This window comes from Cavia porcellus, unplaced genomic scaffold (genome assembly GCF_034190915.1).
Source record: "Cavia porcellus strain 051 isolate PalLab524CR breed Dunkin Hartley unplaced genomic scaffold, mCavPor4.1 scaffold_27, whole genome shotgun sequence".
Classification (NCBI taxonomy): Eukaryota; Metazoa; Chordata; class Mammalia; order Rodentia; family Caviidae; genus Cavia; species Cavia porcellus.
This window is the reverse complement of record NW_026947510.1, coordinates 19,174,946-19,197,846: the sequence shown is the minus strand read 5'-3', so window position 1 is coordinate 19,197,846 and position 22,901 is coordinate 19,174,946. Positions and strand designations below refer to the sequence as shown.

General features: G+C 38.9%; 1 pseudogene; it reads right to left on the bottom strand.

Moving 5' to 3' along the window:
* Window positions 1–7,141: 7,141 nt before the first annotated feature.
* Window positions 7,142–22,901, bottom strand: part of LOC134473447 (serine/threonine-protein kinase greatwall-like) — a 28,443-nt pseudogene continuing 12,683 nt past the window's right edge.

Genomic DNA, 22,901 nt, shown 5'->3' with positions numbered 1-22,901 from the left:
CACTAAGTCACTAAATTCTCCAGACCGGGCTTGAACCTGTGATTCTCCTGCACTGGTTTCCCCGAGTGCCGAGACTGTGGATGCCACCGTGCCCAGCCTTTTAACTGTTTTTACAGACAAAGATGAGCCCATTTCTACTCTGAGATTGAGGAGGAGTCTCCTAAGTGAGATTCTCAAGAAAGCTGAAGGCTTCTTGATCTCATCAGACAGAAAAACACCTCTGGAATTACTTTCTGCCATTCACTCTCCACATTCCTGTACAGCGGACACAGATGTACAGCAGCCACCCTGCAGGCAGGAGGAGGAAAGCTGCACAACACTAAGTGTGGTCAGACAGAAAACAAGAGGAGCCTAAGTTCCTAAGGCTTACACTGTGAAGGACCGCACCAACCCCAGACTTCTTGCACATGAGAAAAACATTTGTTCACTCAAGCCACTGCACTTGGATTTCCAATACATATGGCATCTCACATGTTACGAATACCTAATATCACTTTTACCAGTATCTGTAGACTCTCCGAATTACCTATGCATTAAAACAGAAAACTCACCAAGTGCACCTAAGACCAATGTTACGTATTCAAACTGAATGTTTGAAGGATCACTCAGAGGCTGTGGTAACCTATTTATTTGGCATAAGAGTTAAAGCTAAGACTCTGACTGGATAACTAATATTCTCAACTAAATAACAGAGTTAAATTTCACCCTACTTCTGACTTTTATTAAATTATATGCAATAGCATGGCTTTTAGAGTCAAGATCAGTTTATATGAATCCCTATTATTTCATCATTGGTACATAATCAACACACTAACAGTAACAAGTAGTAACACCATACCATTTCTCCATGCAACATTACACAGCAGTTTCATTGCCCCAAACATCTTTTATCAAAGCCCTGAGTGTCCTTCTCTGCTAAACACCTGGCAGCCATGACTTTCCTTCTCACGAGTTCTAGAATGTCACCTCTACTGTTTGCAGTCATACACTAGGTAGCCTTTTCAGGCTGGCAGCTTTCACTCAGGTATGTAAGCTTCTTCATGTTTTTCATGGCACAAGAGTCTCTTTGTTTCTGTTTTTTTTATTTTAAAGATGAAAAGAATTTCAAAAACAAGCTAATAGGAGAATGTCAATGGTTAATAATTACATATTTCTATCTTTAAAGTAGTTGCTCAATTGGTTTGTCTTTTGAGACAAAGTCTCACTGTGTAGTCTATCTTGGCAGTCCTCCTGGCTCAGCCTCCTGAGTGCTAGGATTGCAGGTGTGCATCACCATGTCTGACCTTTTTTAAAAAAATAGGATCTTGCTAGGTAGTTGAGGCTGATCCTGAACTCACTGGGCAGCCCAGGCTGACTTCAGACTCATGGCAATCCTCCTGCCTCAGCCTCCTGAGTGCTGAGATTACAGATATGTACTACCATGCCTGGCTCCCTTTTTTTTTTTTTTTTTTTTGGTACTAGATACAATTTCATTGTAAGGATGCATTATAGTTAATCCCCTTTTCTCTTGAAGGACATCTTGATTTGTTTTGGAGTTATGGATAAAGCTGTAGTAAATAACTGTGTGCACATTATTGTGTGGGCATGTTTTCAACTCATCTGGGTAAACCAAGGAATAAAATTGCTGAATTTATTCTGAGTATGCTTTGTTTTGAAAGAAATTGCCCAACTGTCTTCCAAAGCATCTACCTTTTTGCATTCCCCCTAGCAGTCAGTGGAGTTTCTGTTGCTCCATATCTTGTCAGCAGTTGGTGCTATCAGTGTGATGGGCATGTTGTATTACATTGTGTTTGCATTTTCTTTAGCAGGATGAGGTTATATTGTCCTAGAGGTTCTGAGGGCCAAGTCTCTTGCTATCTTGGAGTATCATTTAAAAAGGCCAATGCTTAGAAATGTAGCAGACAACTTGAAGAGTGAGTAAGGAGCCGGGAGGAATGTCAGTCCCTTGATCCATTTAACTCCTTTCCATGGGTTACAAGTTTGTTGTCTGAAAGCAGCTGACACCACCCGCGATAGCCCTGACTAGCAGAGGAAGTTCTTGATTGTTGTGCCTGTTTGCAATTCTGGAGCCAGTCTGATTGGGCTTCAATTCTGGATTTGATACTTTATTTTTGTTTTTGTTTTGGTATGGGGAATTGAACTCAGGACTTCACGCTTGCTGGCAGGTTTTGACACTTTCTAATTGCAGAATGAGAAGTAATTTAAATTATTCCCCCCCTTATAAAACTGAGATAATACCTTATAAGGCTGTTTGTCTAAAATAGGTTCAATGGTGCTCCCTGTCCTAGTGAATAACTCATGATAATAGTGATAAACTTTGGTCATTTTACTGTCGATATTGTACAGAAGTAGGACAGGACATCTAACTCCCTTTTGTGAGATTAGGAAATGCTGTGAAGAGACAGACACTCTTTGTATAGAAGTACATACAAATTTCTTTTTATACACAGAAGCCAGATCCTTCTACAGGTAAGTATAATACAGCTGTATAATATCCCTTTTGTAAAATATTTTGCATTGGTTTACTTCACACGAGGCCACTACTTTCATTATTTTGGGTTCTTTTTAAAACCTTTGAGGTTTTACCTATGTTTGAATTTTTTTCTTGCTTTTTCTGTTTCAGGAATTATGTTTATTTCCCATTTCCAAAACAAAAGATGCAGTTACTTTTTTGTTGTTACATTCACTGCTCACATCTATCTTTTTCATTTCTTCACCTTTTCAAATGCAGTTTGTCAAAACCAAGTTAGCATACCAGTTTCAGGGCTGCTAGTAGAAGCCTAAGACTCAGGTCAGAAAGCAAGAAGTGTTCATTACACCTAACAGTGGCAGCAGCCAGTGTACCAGCTCCTGTGACAGTTCCCACAGTGTGACAAAGGGTAGCTAGATGACAACTGCACATGCTGTGGGGTATGCTATGGGAGATGAACCCAGACGAGTAGGTAGCAAGGCTGTGCTCCTGAAAGACATTATTTTCATTATACAGGATATCAGTGCCCTGCCATGCACTCCCAAGGGCAGTGTGTGTCTTTTAAAGCTGTGCACCATGCAAGGTTGCTGTCTTGGTTACTTTTCCTCACTGCTGAGACAAAATGAAGGAGGTTTCAGTCCATAATCAGCTGGCTCCAAGGCTTCAAACTGGGGCAACACTTCAGGTGGCAGAAGACAGCAAAGGAACAAGAGCAAAAAGGTGGGGAGAGCAAGCCCCTTTCCCTCCCTTACACTGTAATCAGGCTATGGCCCTTGGGCAGGTGTAGCACTCACATCTCCTCCCCGGGCGCCCTGGCACAGGATGAGGGTGTTTGCAAAGGACCCTGGTTCTTTGCTCTGTCCCTTAAACTTTGACCTGAAGTTGACACATTATGTAACAAACATTACAGCTGCTTAAAAAGGCCAGTCAGTGCCTCATATGCAGAAAATGCGAGAGAGCTGTGGACAATTGCCTCCAGCATACTTCTTTTGAATTATGGTTGGGTCACTGTTCACATTTCACACTACTATTCTGACCTGAATAAGGTATTAAACTATGGTCACTTTTCCTTTGCTGAACATGTTTTTATTATTGCTAAAATTAGTTGTCTTATTTTTCATTTGCATAGTTTTCTTTATATTTATCAATAATTCAATTCCTAGTACTTCCATTTATTCGAAAATCCATCAAACCTGCCAGGCATGTTGGCACTCAGGAAGCTGAGGCAGGAGGATTACTGGGAGTTTGAGGCTATGAAGTGAGTTCAAGGCCGGCCTGTATGGCATAGTGAGAGGTTGTCTAAAAAAACCAAACCAAACCAAACCAAAACACAAAAACCAAACACAAATCCTATGAAACCGTCAGATGTATCACAGTTGGTCAACTTCATTTGTCTGCAGCCTGCTTGAGATGTTGACTGCTGTGAACTTGCTGTCTCCCGTGCCTGGCTCACACTTCACCGCCATCTGCAGGAGTTCTTTCGAAGGGACATGATTTCCTGAGTCTATGACAGTTTGTTTTTGTTTTTAACACAAAAGATGCTGGTACTTCATGATAAACAGTGGGTTTTGGTTTGTAGTTTGGGCACTTGTCTCTAAAAGGATCACCATCACTGGTCTCTGAGAAAGGGCATGGGGCAAGTTTTGGGGATTTTGCATGTGCTCAAGTATCTTATTCTTCCCTTTCAGAAGCTTGAAGATATTGCTGTTTTCTCCCCCTCTTTGAGACAGGCTGTCCTGGAACTTGCTGTGTAGCTCAGGCAGGCTTCAGCGTCCTGCCTCAGCTTCCCTCGAGAGTGGGGTTTATAGGTGGGAACCACCACGCCTCACTTGCTGCTGCCTTTTTATTTCCAGCTGTACCTGTTGAGAAGTTTGAAGACATGTCAAATGCTGTAAAAAGAGTTTTTCCTTTCCCTTTGACCGTTGCAGGATCTTCTCTATTCTAGTGTCTGAAATTTCACTTGTACCTTGGTGTGTACAGGAAAGATATTTGCTGCAATAATAGTGCTATGTAACAAGGGACGGCGAAGCTCATTTCTGTATAAGCAGGGTTCCCCTGCTCGTGAATGTGTGAGTGAACTGCACCTGTGCTGCACTCAGCCCGCTTGGCGGTTAGATCTCCACCTGCCTTCAGGTCTCCGTGGTTCTCCTCTTTGTTCGTGAACCAGCATGCGTGTCAGCTAATCGTCCATTGATCAGGACAAATCAGATGACCAGGTCCATGTGCCGTGGGATGACCCCACTGCTCTTTGAGAACATCGCGCATTGACGTAACAGGTAGGAGTGGATTGGGAGCAGTAACCAGTCCACCTCACTGTGGCTCCTTTTCCACGCTGGGCATTTGTCCTTTCACTCTGCAGACTTTTGTCCTGCAGGATGAACATGGACTTGATTTCCTTTTTAATCATCTTCACTCTGCCTGGATACTGGATCTAAACCTGCACCTCACATTTATCTTTGCTCTCCTAGTTTCCATCTCTTTTTATTCTACTTTCTTCAACTTTCAACCCTTCTGTTTATCTTTTCTTTGTTGCCATAATTTTTTTAAAAGAGCTTTTCCTTTTAAAGTGTCTGGCATTATTATCATAATTATTATTATTTGACTTTTTGAGACAGGGTTTCACTATGTAGTTCAGGCTGGCCTTGAACTCACTTTATAGCCCAGGCTGGTCTCAGACTGAAAATGACCCCTTGCCTCAGCCTCCCAAGTGCTGGGATTACAAGCTTTTGTATACTTTCCTGTTTTGGTCTCTCTTTTTCTTCCCTTTCTTCCACTCTGTCCCTTTCTGGCACTAGGGCTTGAACCCAGGCTCTGATACATGCCAAGGAAATGCTGTATCACTGAGCAACACCCCCAGCTTTGGCTCTTTTTAAGATTTTCCTTAGGTATCAAGTAATACTTGATTTCCTCTTAATAGTTTGGGAACAAAGCTGATTGAAGACTGAGCAAGGCTTAGAAATGACTAATGGGCTTTCTGGAAAAGCCATTTAAAGTTAGGAACGTCATGTTACTTCTTCGCAGATATATATATTTATATACTACATATATATGTTTATATTTATATATTTTAAATTATATTTTAAATCTTTAGATGTCTTACATGATCTCTTGGGGTGATTAAATTTCCCATAGAACATTCTACCAAAGTCTTATTGAGAAGGTGAAATTCTTGTTATCAACATTCTGGAGCTGGGCCTGGTGGTATATGCCTATAATTCCAGCACTCAAGAGGCTGAGTCAAGAGGATCATTGTGAGTCTCAGGCCAGCCCGGGCAACATAGGGAACTTAAGGCCAGCCTGAACTACATGGTGAGACACTGTCTCAAACAACAACAACAACAACAATAACAAACATGGGAGCTGACTGGGGTTATTAAATCTAACTAGGCATCACTAAAACAGGCTCAGTAAAATCATTAACCCATGAATTCAATTATAAAGCACTGATTATAGTGATACATCTTTCACTGTAACACTGTTTTATTTATATTTTAAGTAAGGTCTCATATAGTTGACCATAGCTTTGAACTGAGTACATATCCCAGGCTGGCCTGGAACATGAAGCAATCTTCCCGCCCCACTCTCCTCAGTGCTGAGATTGCAGGGTGTGTCACTACACCTGGCTTCACTGAAATGCTTTGACACTTTATTGTCTTTGTGAAGCACACTGTAATGGGGCTCTGGGATGGTAATGGAGAGTAAATCCACTAAAACCAATGTGCAAAAGGAATAATCATAGTTGACAGGTTATTGTAGCAGCAGAACACTCACTTTATGGTATGTTTAACTTTGGACTTTGCCTTTTTATAGGTTTAAAACTGGAAGTCTTAATAAATTTAAGATAAGATGTGTGAGCTGAATTTTAGTTTTTTTTTTAAAGAATGATGTTGACAGGTAATTTATTTGGTAAATTATATTTACTAGGCAAAAGTACATTATTTTTAAGGATGTCTGTTTTGATAATGTTGAAAATGATTATAAGATGTAAAACATCCCATCTATTAAAAGTGAAAAAGCTATTAAAATTACTTACAGTATTCACACTTCACCTTTCCAGTATTACTTTAAACAAATAGATATTGAAGGGGCAAACACCAAAAGCAGTCAAGGCAGTAAAACTGTGTTTAGTAAGGCAAGCTAAAACTTTAGTACTTTTGTTTAATCTTCATTCCCCAAGGAGTTACCCTAAGGAGCGGAGAATTCCTTCTAGCTACATTTCCAGGGTTACACGACGTTACCTTAAGTGTTTACCCTTGAGACATTTTTTTGCAGGCATATTATGCAAGTAAATTAAATTGAAATGGAATTGTACATTCGTTGTTTTAATACCAAACTGAAGGATGGACTGAAATCAACAGAGAAACAGAAACTCCAGCTTGTGACTCTCTGTCTATATAGCAGTAGTGTCATTCTAGTTTTATTGATGCTTTACTTTTCATAAAGTGCACTTAACAAAATAAATATGGTCAAAAGAGCTTTAAAGATTTACATACAGTTCAGAGAGGAAGAGAAATTACTGATTATATTCCTTATAACCTTTTGCCTCTGTGAAAGCTGTTATATTAAAATCTCATTGATCCAGGTAAAATATCCCCCCTTACATCTACAGGAGTAAATAATTAATGGAGCTTATTCTATAACACAGGGTTCAACCGAAGGGACATTTATATGCTATAGACTAAATCCAGAGACGGTCAGGTGCTGGGTATTATTTCTGGCTTCAAAGTATGATGTGTCTGTTTCATTATCTGGTTGGGGTATGAAAGGCATAATCTGATGCTGCAGATTTTCCCAGTCCACATCACTGAAGAGAGGATGACATTTCAGTTCTTAGGAAAAATATAAAACAAAAAAGCGTGTTATGACAACACTAGCTAGGTACTGCTTTCAGGCACACATATGTGCTGCCCAGGTCCGCTGACCTTTGTTTGAGGTCTGTCTCCCCATTAGACCTTGCACATTGTGTCATTCTGCGTCTCAGCTGGCAAGCCAAGTGCTCAGTTCATATTTTTCAAATGAATGAATAAATGATTGGCCTTACCGGAAGTCTGTCTCTGCAGCTGCATCTTCTCACACACCCTACTCGGGAGAACTTGTCTTACTTCCTGCTCACTGATAGAACTTCCCTACCACTCGTCTCACCCAGTTGATGCTGTAGTCCTCATTTCGCACCTCATCACCTGTTTATAGCACTACAGTTTTAGCTCTGTCTGTTGTCCTAGGTAACTTTAGCAGGGAGCTCATCCTTGATGCTTTTGATTTCTTCCCTATGCTCCACCCTCCTTTGTAGTGATGTCTACACATATATTGATCATGCTTTACTTTATAATTTCCACATATGTACTACATCCTGACAATGCTTCTATATCTATCTATCTATCTATCTATCTATCTATCTATCTATCTATCTATGCTGGGGATTGAACTCAGGGGTGCTGTACCACTGAGTTGTATCCTTAGCCACTTTATTTCCCACTTTTGAGGCAGGGTTTTGCTAATCTGCTCAGGCTGGCCCTGAGCCTGTGATCCTCCTGCCCTGCTTCTACCCATCAGCTGGGATTACAGGTGTGTGCCAGCTGATAATGTTTTATTTTTTATTTTTTAATCTGTAGTATCACACAAAAAAGAAGAAATTATAGAAGACTTTCATAAAACAGATTTCCTATATTCCTTGATCGTTAATTTTGTTAGGACACTGACAAATCAAAGACACTGACTAAGACAGTTTCTGGTATCTCCTTCAAAATGAAAAAATTAATTTAGAATATGAATATTATAACTTGCCTGCACTTAATTTTAATAGGGAATAAAGACAGATATATTCATGTATATCTAGAGGGCAGAAATAAATTGAGTTATCCTTTTTTACCATTTAGCAGTCATATTATCTGTACCATTGTACCAGAACTTGATGTTGTTATTACTAGTCACCACCTGGAACAAATCAAGGGTAAGCGTTTAAGCACAAAACCTTACCTTTCATTCCAGCTCTCTTTGTATCATCAATGGCTAAAAGTATTTCTACTGCACCTCGAGCATTATCAGATAACTTTTCTTCACCTTCTGGCCAGGGTATGTCTACAAATACTAATGCACAAATAAGTCTGTTAATCACTGTTTAACTACACAGAAATACTGAATCTGCTCTAGTAGGAGAAAAAGGATCACCTCTTTTCAGAATATTCTGGGTTACTTGCTGTGATGTTTCCTGTTAGAAATTCAAACAAACTCCACATGCCCACCAGTCTACTGCAGGACTTAGATTGCAGAGGAATCTTAGATTGCTAAGTGTGCATGCATTTTCTACAAATATCCAATCAACTGAATCATTAGTACATGGACATTTGAACATAATCAAGGCACTCATTACCTAAAGCTTTTCTGGCTGTTTTTATAAGTTACAGAAATGTTAAATTACCTTCATTTATACAACATATTCATTATTTTCCTATTTATCTTCCAAGAAGTTCAGAGTAGCAGTTACCATAGCTAGAAAGAAATGTTACAACCATTTATTTCCAATTATTAAAACCTCTGGTATTCTGGATAATTTATGTGTTCTAAACCCTACACCACAATGAAGGCATGCATTTTTTTTGATTCTGAAAATCGAACTCAGGACCTTGTGCTTGCCAGGCAGGCATTCTGCCACTGAACTACATCCCTGGCCAAAGAATGCACCTAACATAAAGGACATTTTTCTAAAATAAACTACTCCTTTATTTGAAATTATTAATTTAGATGATTATTCCACATTCCACTTGTTTCACACAAGGTGTGAGATGAAGTGGTAACATTCGTATTAATTAGAAGGTAGCCTGATAACTAGGGGATGCCCTATTACAGAGCATTGGAATTGACTTTCATAGGAACACAGAGGGAAAATGAGTTAAGCAAAAAACACTGATTTAAACTGTGGCTAAAGGAGGTAATTAGGAGAGAAGTTTTCATAAATAGGTAAGGCTGATTTCTAAAAAAAAATCTTTATTGGAGCAACAGCTATATAACAAGTATTCTTTTATTTCTGTTTTTTAAAGATGAGATCTTACAGTGTTGGCTTCAAACTCCGGGGGTCAAGGCATCTCCCATCTCGGCCTCATGAGTAGCTGGAACCACAGGTGTGTGCCTTACACCTAGCTATAAAAAATCTTTTAATAATATTTGGGAGGGAGTGGGTATTATAGATTGAATCCAGGGCTTTTGCACCAAGCTACATCCCCAGCCTTTGTAATTTTGAGATAGGATCAAATTTGTGATCCTTCTGCCTCAGCTTCCCAAAGTGCTGGGGTTATAGGCACTACCATATCCAGCTTTATAACAACTATAAGCTGGTTTAGATTTTTATTTAATTCTTTATAAAGTATTTCCTAAGAAAAGATTAATTTTAGTCCAAAAACAGTTAACTTGAATATAAATTTAGATTAAGAATTCTAGTGCAGGGCCAGGGATTTAGCTCAGCAGCGTAAGTACCTACCTTGCAAGTGTGCAATTGTGAGTTTGATCCCCGGTATCAAAAATAAGTAAATAAATAAATAAGGATTGTAGTGTAGTATTAAATTTGCCTATACATTTTCTTTTGAAGACTACTGCACAAAATTCATAATGGTTAAGCCACTGTCACCATACCATTTTAAAAGAAGTAGCAGAGCACTGTGGAGTCTGTCATTAGGAAAAAAGATCTCATGCATCTAGGGTGCCTTTTGCCTGCAAGCCAGATAATCTCACTTTCCATTTAAGGACCATAAGAGGCTGAGAGTTGGTAGGCTTTAAGAGTAATCACTATAAAAACATACAGACCACTCAGTTAGTAGGTCGCTTAAGCAGCAATGAGAAAGAATTATTCCAGTGGATTAGATAAGGTAGACAAATAACAGGAAAGTAGGAAGAAATCAGGAAAAAATATATTTTTGTTTTACTTGGACTAGAAATTAGAGCCCTTTCCCCAGCTCAGCCCATATCAACTCATGTTAAAACATACATGATTCTTCCACAGATATGTCACACATATCCATTAAGTCAAAGTCTAATAAGATCACATATTGTGGTATGTCTTAGCATTTATAATATATCATTGGCTAGAGAAAAAGAACAAACTTGTTCTATACTACTAGGTTTCAAATTTAAAATCCTTTCTTGAAATTGGTAGGGAAATACTGATATTATTATATTCTTTTCTTCTTTCCTTCCTTTTCATGTGGTATGAGGGATGGAACTCAACCTTCACACTGAGCTACATCTCCAACTCATATTTTACTGGATTTAGAGTGACAGGGTTATAGACATGTGCCACCGTACGCTGCTAACTATTTTCTAATGATAATGAAATTCAGAGATTTAGAAAATTCAAACCTTTCTGCAACTTCTAATTTTAGTATTTTTGTCAAGTATTTCTTGTCATTAAAAAAAACTATTTTCATGATATCTTTTAAGCATTAAAAAGTGCTACCTGCCTACATGTCTTTTCACAGAGAAAACAGTCTCTGAGTTTTGTTGCTCAGAGTATAGTTCATTTCTGTAGTTCATAAATGAGCTGAAAGGAAAAAACATCCCATGTGATCTAGTGATACTTTGACTATTTGGCTTACTGTGCTTTGCCATTTGACTTACAGAGTTTACTGACCTGACGTTAGAAATCCTGCATATAAGAAAACAATAGTTAGAGGAGGAGAACATGGCGGACAGACAACAGCAACTACCGAAGGCTCTCTGGAAGACTCGGCTCAGAGGCCAGGAATGATGCGGACTAAGGAGTCACGAACCAGTAGAGATATGCTCTGCTGACTCAGGAACGAACTGGGCTGAGAGAAACCAACTTAAAATATAGTCCTGGCGCTAAAATAGGAACAGAAAAGGCTTGGTGTGGAGGCTCGACTACACGCCATTGGAAACCGTGATTTGGGTATCCCGCCGCGATTTGGGTTTCCCGCCGCCCGGCGGCTGGCTGCCTCCACAAGCGGCTCGGCAAGGAGAGACGCACAGAAGCTCTGGGAACGGGAGTCTGCGAACGGAGTCGAAAACAGGACGGACAAGAAGGCGTACACGAAAACTGACTGGTGGCAAGGTGAGCGAGAAAACTGAGCCCCTACCACAGTTTGACTCCAGCGGAGGTCTTTTTGGGCTCGGGCAGTCCTGTAGGAGCAGGGCGCCATGGCAACTCCAGCCACACATTCCCCTCTCGGACGGGATTGGTGAAAAGTGCCTGGCCTGAGTGACGCTGCTGGCGGACTCCCTAGGGTGGCCTAACCCAGATCCCAGAGCCTGACGGTGGCCCGGAGGAGCGACTGACTCCCGCGTAGGCTGCCTCCTCCGCGACTCCCTGGTGCGCAGCGGTGGGCTGGAACAACTAGCCAGCGCAATTTGACCAGGCTGTGGCTGACAGGCAGGGAAGCCGGGCTTCCTTTGTAAGTTTGCATTTTACAAGGAAGAGAAAATATGGGGAAGGGAAGCAACAAAAAAGGCTCCTCAGCCCCCAATCCTGAGAAACAGGCAATAGTGGACACCGCACCAATATACATTAAGCGCCATATAGAGAGCCTCATAGACCAATTCAGGAATGAAGTTATCAACGACCTGAAGCTAGAAGTATGCAGAATAGTTAGAGAAATGCTAAGCACCACCCAGGAAAAAACAGATGGTGGAATGGAAGAACAGAAAAAGAGGGGAGAATTGCTTGATGGAGAAAACAGAGAAAGCATTGAGTATGTGAAGCAGGTTCAAAGGGACTATCAAGAAATTAAGAAGTCTATCGAAGACTGGCATAACAGCTTGAAAGAAACTAAGGACAGACTATCTGAACTGGAGGGCAGACTTGTAATATGGGAGAATGAAATGAAAAACTTCTTAAAAATGACAAAGAAACAAACAGCAATAATACAAAGACAAGAAGATGATAAGAGGAGCCATAACTTAAGGATTAAGAACATAAAAGAAGAAGTAGGGACACAAACAAGTGAACTACAAAAGCTACTCACAGAAATAATCCAGGAGAATTTTCCTAATTTAGCAAAAGGTAAAGATACTCAGATGTATGAGGCATACAGGACCCCAGCTACCTACAACCCTAACAGAGAAACACCCAGGCATATAATAATAAAAATTCCAGAAATTCAATACAAGAACAGAATATTAAAAGCTGTAAGAGACAAGAAACAGACTACTTACAAGGGAACACCCATCAAAATTACAGCAGATTTCTCTGCACAAACCATCAAATCACGAAGAGCGTGGGGGGAAATAATTCAAGCTTTGAAAGATAATAATCTCCAGCCAAGATTGAGATATCCTGCACAACTGTCCCTGGAAATTGATGGAAAAACAAGGTGCTTCCAGGATAAAGAGGAACTGGGGGAATTTGCAACCACCAATTCAACCCTACAGAAAGTATTGCAGGATATTCTAAAAAAAGAAAAATACAAAGAACCCAGAAATAGTGGCGGGGAGGCTACAACGAATGGAGCAGAGAACAAAATGAAGAAGACAAACTGACAGCTGCTGACAGAAAAAGAGCTCAACAGAAATGAGACAGAGATGATTGGATGATAGGAACAGCTATTTTGGAGAAAATGACATCTTAATAGGTAATACTGATTTAGTACCATCTTGTTTTGAAGTCTCATCTAGCTTTTGTTCTTCTGTCTCCAATGGTCTAAACAGGTTGTATCTTATTGGATTTTATTATGTACGATAGTATAAGCAAAAACCTTGTAAAGACAAGGAGACTATACAGAAACCATTGTTCATTTTCTGTTAGTCGATTCTAAATACTCTATAATGCTGTCATTCTCTTAAATGGTTTTACATTGTTTTGATATACTTAATGCTACAGTATACGAAGTTGTACTCAAGGACTTCAAGGAAAGAGTCAATATGGTAACTACTTTTGGGTCGGAAATATCTGGTGGTGAAACACTATTCTGCTTAAATGGTTATGTTTTGATCTGCCCTGTTTCGCTGTTATGCCCTCTTTTTTTTTCTCAATCTCCACTCCATTATTTACTTTTTTATTTTTATCCGTTTAATTAAAGGGAAAAAATAGCAGGATATAATATAGTAACCCACTATGACTTTCTATTATCTCGATTTGAAGCCCTGTATTACTCTCACCATCTTGTTTTTGACTCAGGTTCCTCTATTCTGTTTTGCTGGATAGTATCAGGTTCGAAAGTTTAGGCATCAGCTGAGAAGATAATGAGATTCATTATAACGCCCATTCTCGTTGACGTTTATCTACTTTTGAAGACCTACAATATCTCCAATGTTTTGGTTTTGTCGGGTTTATTCTATACTGTTTTGTTCAATTGTATTACAACTAATGATATAGGCAATTCTATTAGAAATAGCGGGAGCCATTATGGTAACCATTGTTGATCACCTTGTATTATGTTTTTATGTTATCTATTATATCCACCCTTTTGACTTGACCGATTCGGTTTTGTTATGTCACATTTGGTTTTACTCTCTTCCAAAAAAGCAATAAGAACTGTGGGAGCAATGAAACCCAAAATGTGTAATAGTCACAGTACAAAAGAGAGGAAAAGAAAGTGCTCTAAACTATATAACTGCATGTATATTTAAATGTATGAGATAGAAAATGATATCACAGAGTTTTATTGGATCAGTGAACAGAACTGTTTGCAGTATCATTGTTGGAATGTCCACTCTACAAGCTTTAATTTTGTGACTTGAACAATTATTTCTAAGATGGCAATATGTAATCCATTAACTAGTGACCTCCTACTGCACATTTTTTTCTTCTGTAAATCTGTATAACTTGTACCCCTTCACTGTTTTTTTTCTTTTCTTTTCTCCTTAAATAAAAAAAAAGAAAACAATAGTTAGATATAATATATAAAATTATGAATTCATTCCCACACCATTACTAGGTAGAGTACTAGACACAAAGGATACAAAGATGATTAAAGGCTTTTTTCCCCAAGGAGAAAACAGTCTACTCTGGGAAAGACCAAACAGATAATTGTAATATGATATTAAAAGAGCTGAAACAAAAATATGAACAAGAAACTAAAAGAATCTCAGCATGGCTGAAGGGCAAGACTACAGAGGCCACCTGGGAGGCTGCCATTGAGACTACAGCATGTTGTCTAGCTGCAGTAGCTATGTCCCACTAAAACAGCATTAAGCTTCTATAAAAGAAATCTTTAAGTATGAAGCCCGTTTTCATACTGCACCCAAGGTTAAGGAAATGCTAATTACAGAGAGGAAACAGGCTGGCAAGTCTTTGACTTGGCCAAAGGGACACTGTACCAAAACCTGTGAGAGCACATCACATTTACTTGCTTGGCTAATAAAGAATGGGGAATACTGCATGTGCCTATTTCCAGTGCTCCCAGGATGATTAGCAATAAGTCTTTCAAGAAATCCTGAAATGTTATATTGAGGGCAGAAAACTCACACTCTCTTTTTCTTATGCTTTTGTAGTGGAGAAGTATATCACAACTAATTGCAACACACAGACAATAACTACTTATTGGCTTTGCTTTTATGGTTCCAGGATCAGACGCAGAGCCTTGTACATACTAAGCATGTGCTGTACCTCTGAATCATATCCCAGCCCCAGGATAATGTTAATTTCGAAAGGCTTTTAATAAGGTGGTATAGAAGAAGTTGATTAAAGAAACTTTATTGAAGATTTGATACTATGAGAAGAAATTTGATTGAAAGATGACTAAAGACTGGCTTTACTTAACCTCATAAAATACATGTATAAACAAAGACGGTAATTAAGTGTATTTTATTAAGAAGTAGTATGGGAACTGAACATGGTGGCACACCTTTGTAAGTAATCCCTTCACTAGGAGGCTGAAGCTGGAGGGTCACAGGTTCAAGCTCAGCCTGGGAAACTTGGCAAGACCCTGCCTCAAAACAAAAATTTTAAAAAAGGGTAGGGATTTAGATCAATGGGAAGGCCTAGATTTCAATACTTAGCATCATTAAAGAGAAAAAAGAAAGAAAAAAAGAAAAAGATAGGTGAACACAGGACATGTAACAATTTAGATTTGTTGAAAGCTGAGGCTAATATGAGAACTCAGAACATCAAATGTCATGTCCAATAATTAGGATTTTATTTAGCAGCTAGAAGGGAGGAACCATAGTTTCCAAGGACAGAAATAGAAAAAAATTATTATTTTGTTTCAGAAAGAAAATCTGGTGGCAATGACACACAACAGAATGACACTGAGGAGACCAGATAGAAGGCCATTACATAATGAAAGAGAAAGACAAACTTGTTATAGAGAACAGTAGCAGATGTGAAAAATACGTCAGGGATCTAATTAACTGGATTTAAATGTCTGAATGTAGGGCTGATGCCTGTCACTATGAAGATGATGGAACAGATATGGAACAAAACAAAGCAAGCTAGATAACAAGTCCAGTTTTTTCTTGGAACATTTGAAAGATTGGCAGAATAACAGGAAGCAGTTTAGCTGTGTGTCTGTTGCCTGGAAAGTCAGGGTAGAGATGGATTTGGAATCTTGATGGGAATGATGTGTGATTAAGAGGGAATAATATGTGTAGTGAAAAAACGCACAGGGCAGAATTGTGAAGAACTTCTTTTTACCCCTCTGTATTCATCAGGCTGCACATCCACAAATTCAACCAAACAGAAAATATTTGAAAAAATTTCATTGGTTTAACAGCCTCCTTTCTTATTATTGTTCCCTAAATATATAACAACTACTTATTTACTTTGCATTAGATGCTATAAGTAATATAGAGGTGCTTTAAAGCATGTGGGAGGCTATGTATAGATTATATGGAAATACTGTGCCATTTTTATATGAAACCTGAGCACCCTGGGATTTTTCTGTCTTAGGGCATCAAACTCCCACTGATAAAAAGGGAGGACTATACTTGGAAGACAGAATGAAGTACCTGAAGAATATCAATAGAGGTCAGAGGAGTGAGACTGAGAAGAAACTGAGATCTGACAATAGTAACTCTGGTGACTAGAAAGTTTTAGTCAACTAGTCAAGATAAAATCATATTGCCAGAACAAAAATAATCAGGGGAAGAAAAGAGGCAACCTTTGAGTTGTTAGGGAATAAAGGGAAGACAGAAGTGGAAATTTGCTTTCAGGATGGAGATAAAATCCACAAAGAAAAATAGAAGGGATGTGAGGGTTGTAATGGGAGGGATGAAACAGATGATCAACAAAGAACCTAATGGAAAAAAAGAAAGTAAGCATCAAGATGTAGGAGGTGGGCACAGGGGCACATGCCTATGATCGCACCTACTCAGGAGGCTGAAGCAAGAGGATTACAAGTTTGAGGCCTGCCAGGGCTCCTGCGTGAGACTCAGTCTCAAAAAATAAAAAACTATTGGGCTGTATCTCAGCTGCTCCTGGGTTCAGTCCTCAGTACTGCAAAAACAAAAATGTAGAAGGAATTGATGTCGCGGATTGATTTGTGCCCCTGAAAAAAGCCTGTTTAAGCATAACACTCACTACCTCAGAATGACCTTACTCGGAAACAGAGTGCTTGCAGATTAATTAGGTTAATATGAAGTTAAATTGGATTAGGGCAGGGTGCTACTCAACACAACTTCTATCTTTATAAAAAGCCAAATGATGACAGACACACAAGGAAAAACCATATAAAGAGGCAGAGTTGAAATGATGCATCTGTAAGTCGAGAAATCCAGAGATGCCAGCAGACCACCAGGAGACAGGAGGACAGAGGGAAGCATACCTTGACTCCACACTGCTGGCCTCCAGTCCCGACAAGACATTTTTATTGCATTGACCCACTCAGCTGTGGTACTTTGCTAAAGCAGTATGAGAATGGGTGAAGTTTGCTTAACATAGGAAAATCCTTATGAGAGAGAAAGGAAAAGAAGGTGGATGTACCATCCTGAAGGATGATTCATTCCTGGTTTGGCTGTTCGGTGCATTATAAACTGGAATAGGATTTGCAGAATGAACAAAAGTGAGGTCTACCATGTAGTCACGAGCACTGTAGGCCAGTCGTGAAGAATGTTTAGAATGAATGATACAGTGGGTGGGAGGCAGATCACTGTGACCAAACCAGAGAAAACAAAACTACTGGAGGCGAAAGATAAACAGCTGCACAGCCTTCAGTGTTTGGTCTCACCCAAATGCAGAGAATGAAAGCTAGCTCTTTTTTCTTTTCCTACAGTATAACTGAGAAAAGAGTCTTTTGTATGTCCACTTTCTTATACTTCAGATAATCTAAGTACTAAAGAAACTCAAAACAATTTTACTTTAAAGGACAGTGCACTGACAGTAGCTGTTCAAAGTCCAAGACGGGCACCGCTTACCATGGGCTGTGCTCAGTAACAGCTCAGGTGCGAGGTAGTCTGGGGTTCCTAGGATGCGCCCGTCATCTGCTGGCGCTGCCCCTCTTCTCACACTCTTTGGAGTTCGGTATGAAGTTCCAGACCTGATCTGGTTTGGGGTCTGCTAATTCAAAAAGAGTTTAAGGACAGAAGATCTGCATTCCTTTTACAGGGAAAATAAATTATTGAAACAAAACTGCTAGATCATAGGCAGCTAGGCATAAAAGATACACTACTTAAACCCTTGATCAAGGATTTGAAAATGGACTCAATGCTGTAATTATCAAAAAATTCTTATATATATATATATATATATGTTTAGTTTTTAAATAATTATTTCACTAAGCTAGGTGTACATGTCTTGTCGGGACTTGAGTCAAGGTGTGCTTCCCTCTGTCCTCCTATCTCCTGGTGGTCTGCTGGCATCTCTGGATTTCTCAACTTACAGATACTTCTAGGAACTCTAGAATCATGACAATATAAAAATTAGAATCTAAGTACCCTTTAAGTCTTCTCACAATCTTCATCTGGTTCGCACATGAGGTTTTTGCTATTACTGGTACAAATGAGTTTTTTGGTGTTTATCAGTAAAATAATGGGCAACATTCTCCTTATTAGCACAGTCGTTTTGCTGACATCTATATACTGATTACTTAAGATCATGGACTTTAGCTGTTAAGCCTGTACTTTGATTTGTATGACAATCTATCATCTTTTTGGTTATTATCTACACAATTTTTTAATTTTGTATAATTTCCTGACAAGGACTAGAGTCCACAAATTCAAAATTTCTTTTTAAACTTCTTTTCCCAAGAGGCTCTTCAGATGCAATAGTAGAATTCACGGTCCACTGATTTGACTGCCGGGAACCAGACTGTCCTGTGTCACGGGCCGTATTCCCATTATTTACATCAAGGTCTCTTGCTTCCTATAAACTTCTCCTCAGGGAAGCATTTTTAAAAATTGTTTTTAAAATTTTATTTAAAGAAAGACAAAACAAAACAAAATGGGTAGAAATAGTACATACTTTCAAAGGACAAAATAAACAGTACAAATTCTCTAGTTGATGTTTACATATTATTCTCTTACAAATAATTGTTCAAGATACAAAAGTGGAACATATAAATGGGAATTCAAACAGGGAGACTGCAAATAGTTCTGTTCATCTATCTAATAAAAACTTAATAATATAGTTATCAATCCTATACACTTAAACATACATGCATTTATTCATATCTTCATTTATGTTGAGATTAAACAAACCAAAGCAGACTAAAATCACTCTGAACAAAGAATAATTATATTGCTGGATTTCACATCATGACACTCCAGAATCAGCACTGAGTACTGTAGTGCCTTTTTTTCCTTCAAAGTATTTGTTCATTTCATCACATGTCATAAGATCAGTTCTCGTAAACTGTTTATAGGTTTTACACAAGCATGAGTCTTAACATGTATTTCTATCCTTTCTGTATTAGAGGGAGAAACAGAACAAAGCAGGACAGAACAAAACATATTCCCATAGACACCTAAAACTAAAAAGACATATAAAACTGCTGTACAAGGAGTTCTACCATGGTTACTATATTGTCATCTGTTACTGTTATCATCAGTAGAACTGGCTATATCATCGGATAAAGTATAATTGAATATATCAGTATATAACAGTATTAATAGAAATACAACTTTGTAATAGTGTAGAACTACAAAAACAGGTAGTAATCAAACCAGAATGAGTAGCATAGTGAATCACTGTCATTTTCAGTATAGTTGTCTATACTCTGACTTGATACTATCAACCTTAGGTTTTGAATAGGATCTGTCAATAACAAACAGCAATCAGACAAATCAGATTTAATTAAGATCAATCATAACAGTATTAGTTATACAGGGACCTAGATTAAGTTAATAGGATATTAAAGATGATTACTGTGCTATATCCTGATATTTTTGAGATAGTTGTCTGTGTCCTCAGATCCAGTGCTTGTATACAAACTGGGAAGGAATAAGTTCTATCTAAGCAGAATGGTGCGAGTAATACGGGTTTTAATTCCTGATACACTATTAGAAATATCTTCTGCTGTCTTTTCTAAGACTATACCTCCCCTTTCACTCCTCCAGTGTGTACTGTGCATATTTTGGTCTCCCCAACACTCTCGGTTTTATTTTGGGGGGACAACCTGCTATTTACCTAAGTGTTTCTGAACTTTCCCACTCCTGGGCTTGATCTCTAGGTGTATTTCTTTACCTATTAAAGTCTGTCTTTCCAACCTATCCATAAATACTGGTCCAGTTGCCCCTATTACTCTCTGGTTCTCTATCACATAGAGTTCTGTTTTCTCATACTTGATTTTTGGACCATATACCCTTCTTCAGGTTAATTATATGTCCTATAAATAGCATCTTGGTGGATCCTACCTCTTGATCCACTCTGCCTGCGATTCTTTTTTTCCTTAGTGTATCTAGGCCATCTATATTAGAAATTATATCCAACCTTCTCTGCCTCATTTCTGTTGTGCTCTTTTTCCATCATTAGTTATCTATTTGTCTTCTTTGTTTAGCTTTTTGCTCCGTTCATTGGGGCCTCTCTGCCACTGTTCCTGAAATCCTGGTACTTTTCTCTCTCTTTAGAATGTCCTCTAGTATTCTCTGTAGAGTTGGATTGGTGGTTGTGAGTTCCCCCAGTTCCTCTTTATCTTGGAAGCATCTTGTTTCTCCATTAATTTCTAGGGACAGTTTTTCAGGGTACATCAATTTGGGCTGGAGGTTATTTTCTTTCAGAGCTTGGAACACTTTGCTCCACGCTCTTCTCAATTTGATGGTTTGTGCCAAGAAGGCTGCCGTAATTCTGATGGACCTTCCCTTGTAAGTAATCTGTTTCTTGTCTCTGACAGCTTTTAATATTCTGTTTTTATATTGGATTTCTGAGATCTTGATTATTATATGCCTGGGTGTAGTTCTATTTTGGTTGTAGGTGGCTGTTCTGTATGCCTCATACATCTGAATATCTTTTCCTTTTCCTATGTTTGGGAAGTTTTCCTTAATTATTTCTGTGAATAGCCTTTGCAGTTCCTTTGTTTGTATCCTGCTTTTTCATTCACATTCTTCATTCTTAAGTTATAGATCATCTTATTGTCTTCTAGCCTTTGTATTATTACTGCTTGTTTCCTTGATATTTTTAAGAAATTTTTCCTTTCATGATCCCACATTGCAAACCTGTCCTCTGGATTGGATAATCTATCCTTAGTTTCTTTCAAGCAATTTTGCCAGCTTTCCATGGAGTTTTTAATTTCCTGGTAATCTCTTTGAACCTCCTTCACGTATTCTATGTTTTCTCTATTCATCAAACAATTATCACCTTTATGTTCCTCCATTCTTCCATCTGTTTTTTTTTTTTTTTTTTTTTTTTGTCTTTTTCATTTTTATCGGTACCGGGGATTGAACTCACGACTGCCTGCTTGCAAGGCACATGCTTATGCCGCTGAGCTAAATCCCCAGCCCCCCATCTGTTTTTTTCTTGAGAGGTGCTTAGCATTTGTTTTATTATTCTATTTATATCTTGCTTTACTTTGTTAAATACTTCACTTTTGAACTCGTTTATGAGGTTCTGAAGATATAGCTTTATGTTTACTGCTGCTGTGTCTGATATTGCATGTTTGCCATCCTCAATCTCCTTCAATTTACCTTTCCTGAATCAATGTTCTTAGGGGTGGCGGCTAGAGATTCTTTCTTGTTGCTTCCTCTTCTCATATTTTTGTTCCTTCTATACAGGTGTATATAGGAGTCCCCAGGTTCTTTGTTGGTTACAGTTCATCTGAAGTGCGCTGACTAGGTGCTCCCACCCACTGCAGTGTACTATGGAGGTACAGACTGGGGCAGCCTATGCTGGGCCCTCCCCTCCAGGTCAGTGAACCTGCTGAGGGCTTCACTGCATTAAGGTGCACTCCAGGCATAGAGACTTGGTTTGGGCTAGCTTATTGGGTCTCAGTTGAGGCATGCCCCAGGTCAAGCACTCCCCACCAATCCTGCTTGAGATGGGAGCAGCTGACTGAAGTCACTGTAGCTCTTTGTTCTCACCAGTCGGCCGGGTCCCAGAATGTCATCTGTTGGAGCCCCTTTTTCTATGGAAGGGTTTTATTCTCTTCACTCACCGCAGGTCGATGCAGGATTCCCTGCCAGCTCAGCTCTGTTCTGTTTGCCTACTCCCATCCTCAGTGCAATTGTGTCTCCTATGGGTTGAAGCAGCAGTGGGCTTTCAGGTATCTCGGTAAGTCTCGGCTGTGCGAGTGTCAGCACTGCAATGAAACTTTAGCTGTTCCAATAGTAGCTCTGGGACTGTATATTTAATTGGTTTCTCTCAGCTCAGCTTGTTCCTGGGTTGGGAGGATCTATCTCCCTCTGTTTGGGACTCCCCACACTGTATTATTTTTGGAATCTAAGTTGACTATCTCAAGGAACCTCTGTAGCCTGCTGTTATCTATCTACCATTTTTTCTCCATCCTTAAAAAGCTCCCTCTCGGCAGCTGAGGCTTCCCTTCCTCCGGGCCCTGCATCACCTCAGAGAAGCATTTTTTAAGCAAGGTTTACACAAATCCTCCAGTGGCAAGAATGGCACTGCTGTTATGAATCAGAGAAAAGGACAACTCAAGATCCTTTCTATGGAAACTTTTTATACTGACATCATTTGCAGATTTTGGACATAGCTTTTCCACTGCATTCCAGCTCATCGTTGTACAGCCCAAAGCTTCATCCCTTTCCTAGAAGGAGAAAAAAATACTGCTTATCTCATATAAAGATCTTCTAAGCTTTGCCCACCTAGGTAGGATAACTAATCCCATAAATTACTATTCTCCCTATTCCCACTTCCAAATGGAACAAAATGATGACAATAGAGAATTAAAAAAACAATATAAACAATTACAATATAAACTTACATTCTTCTGTATGAAACACCAGTCTAAAATTAATTAATTAATTAATTAATTGTCTTTTTGAGACAGGGTCTTGCTATGCAGAGTTCAGTCTGGCCTAGAGCTCACTTTGTTGCCCCTAAAAAACAATATAAACAGTTACAATATAAGCTTACATTCTTCTGTATGAAACATTGGTCTAAAAT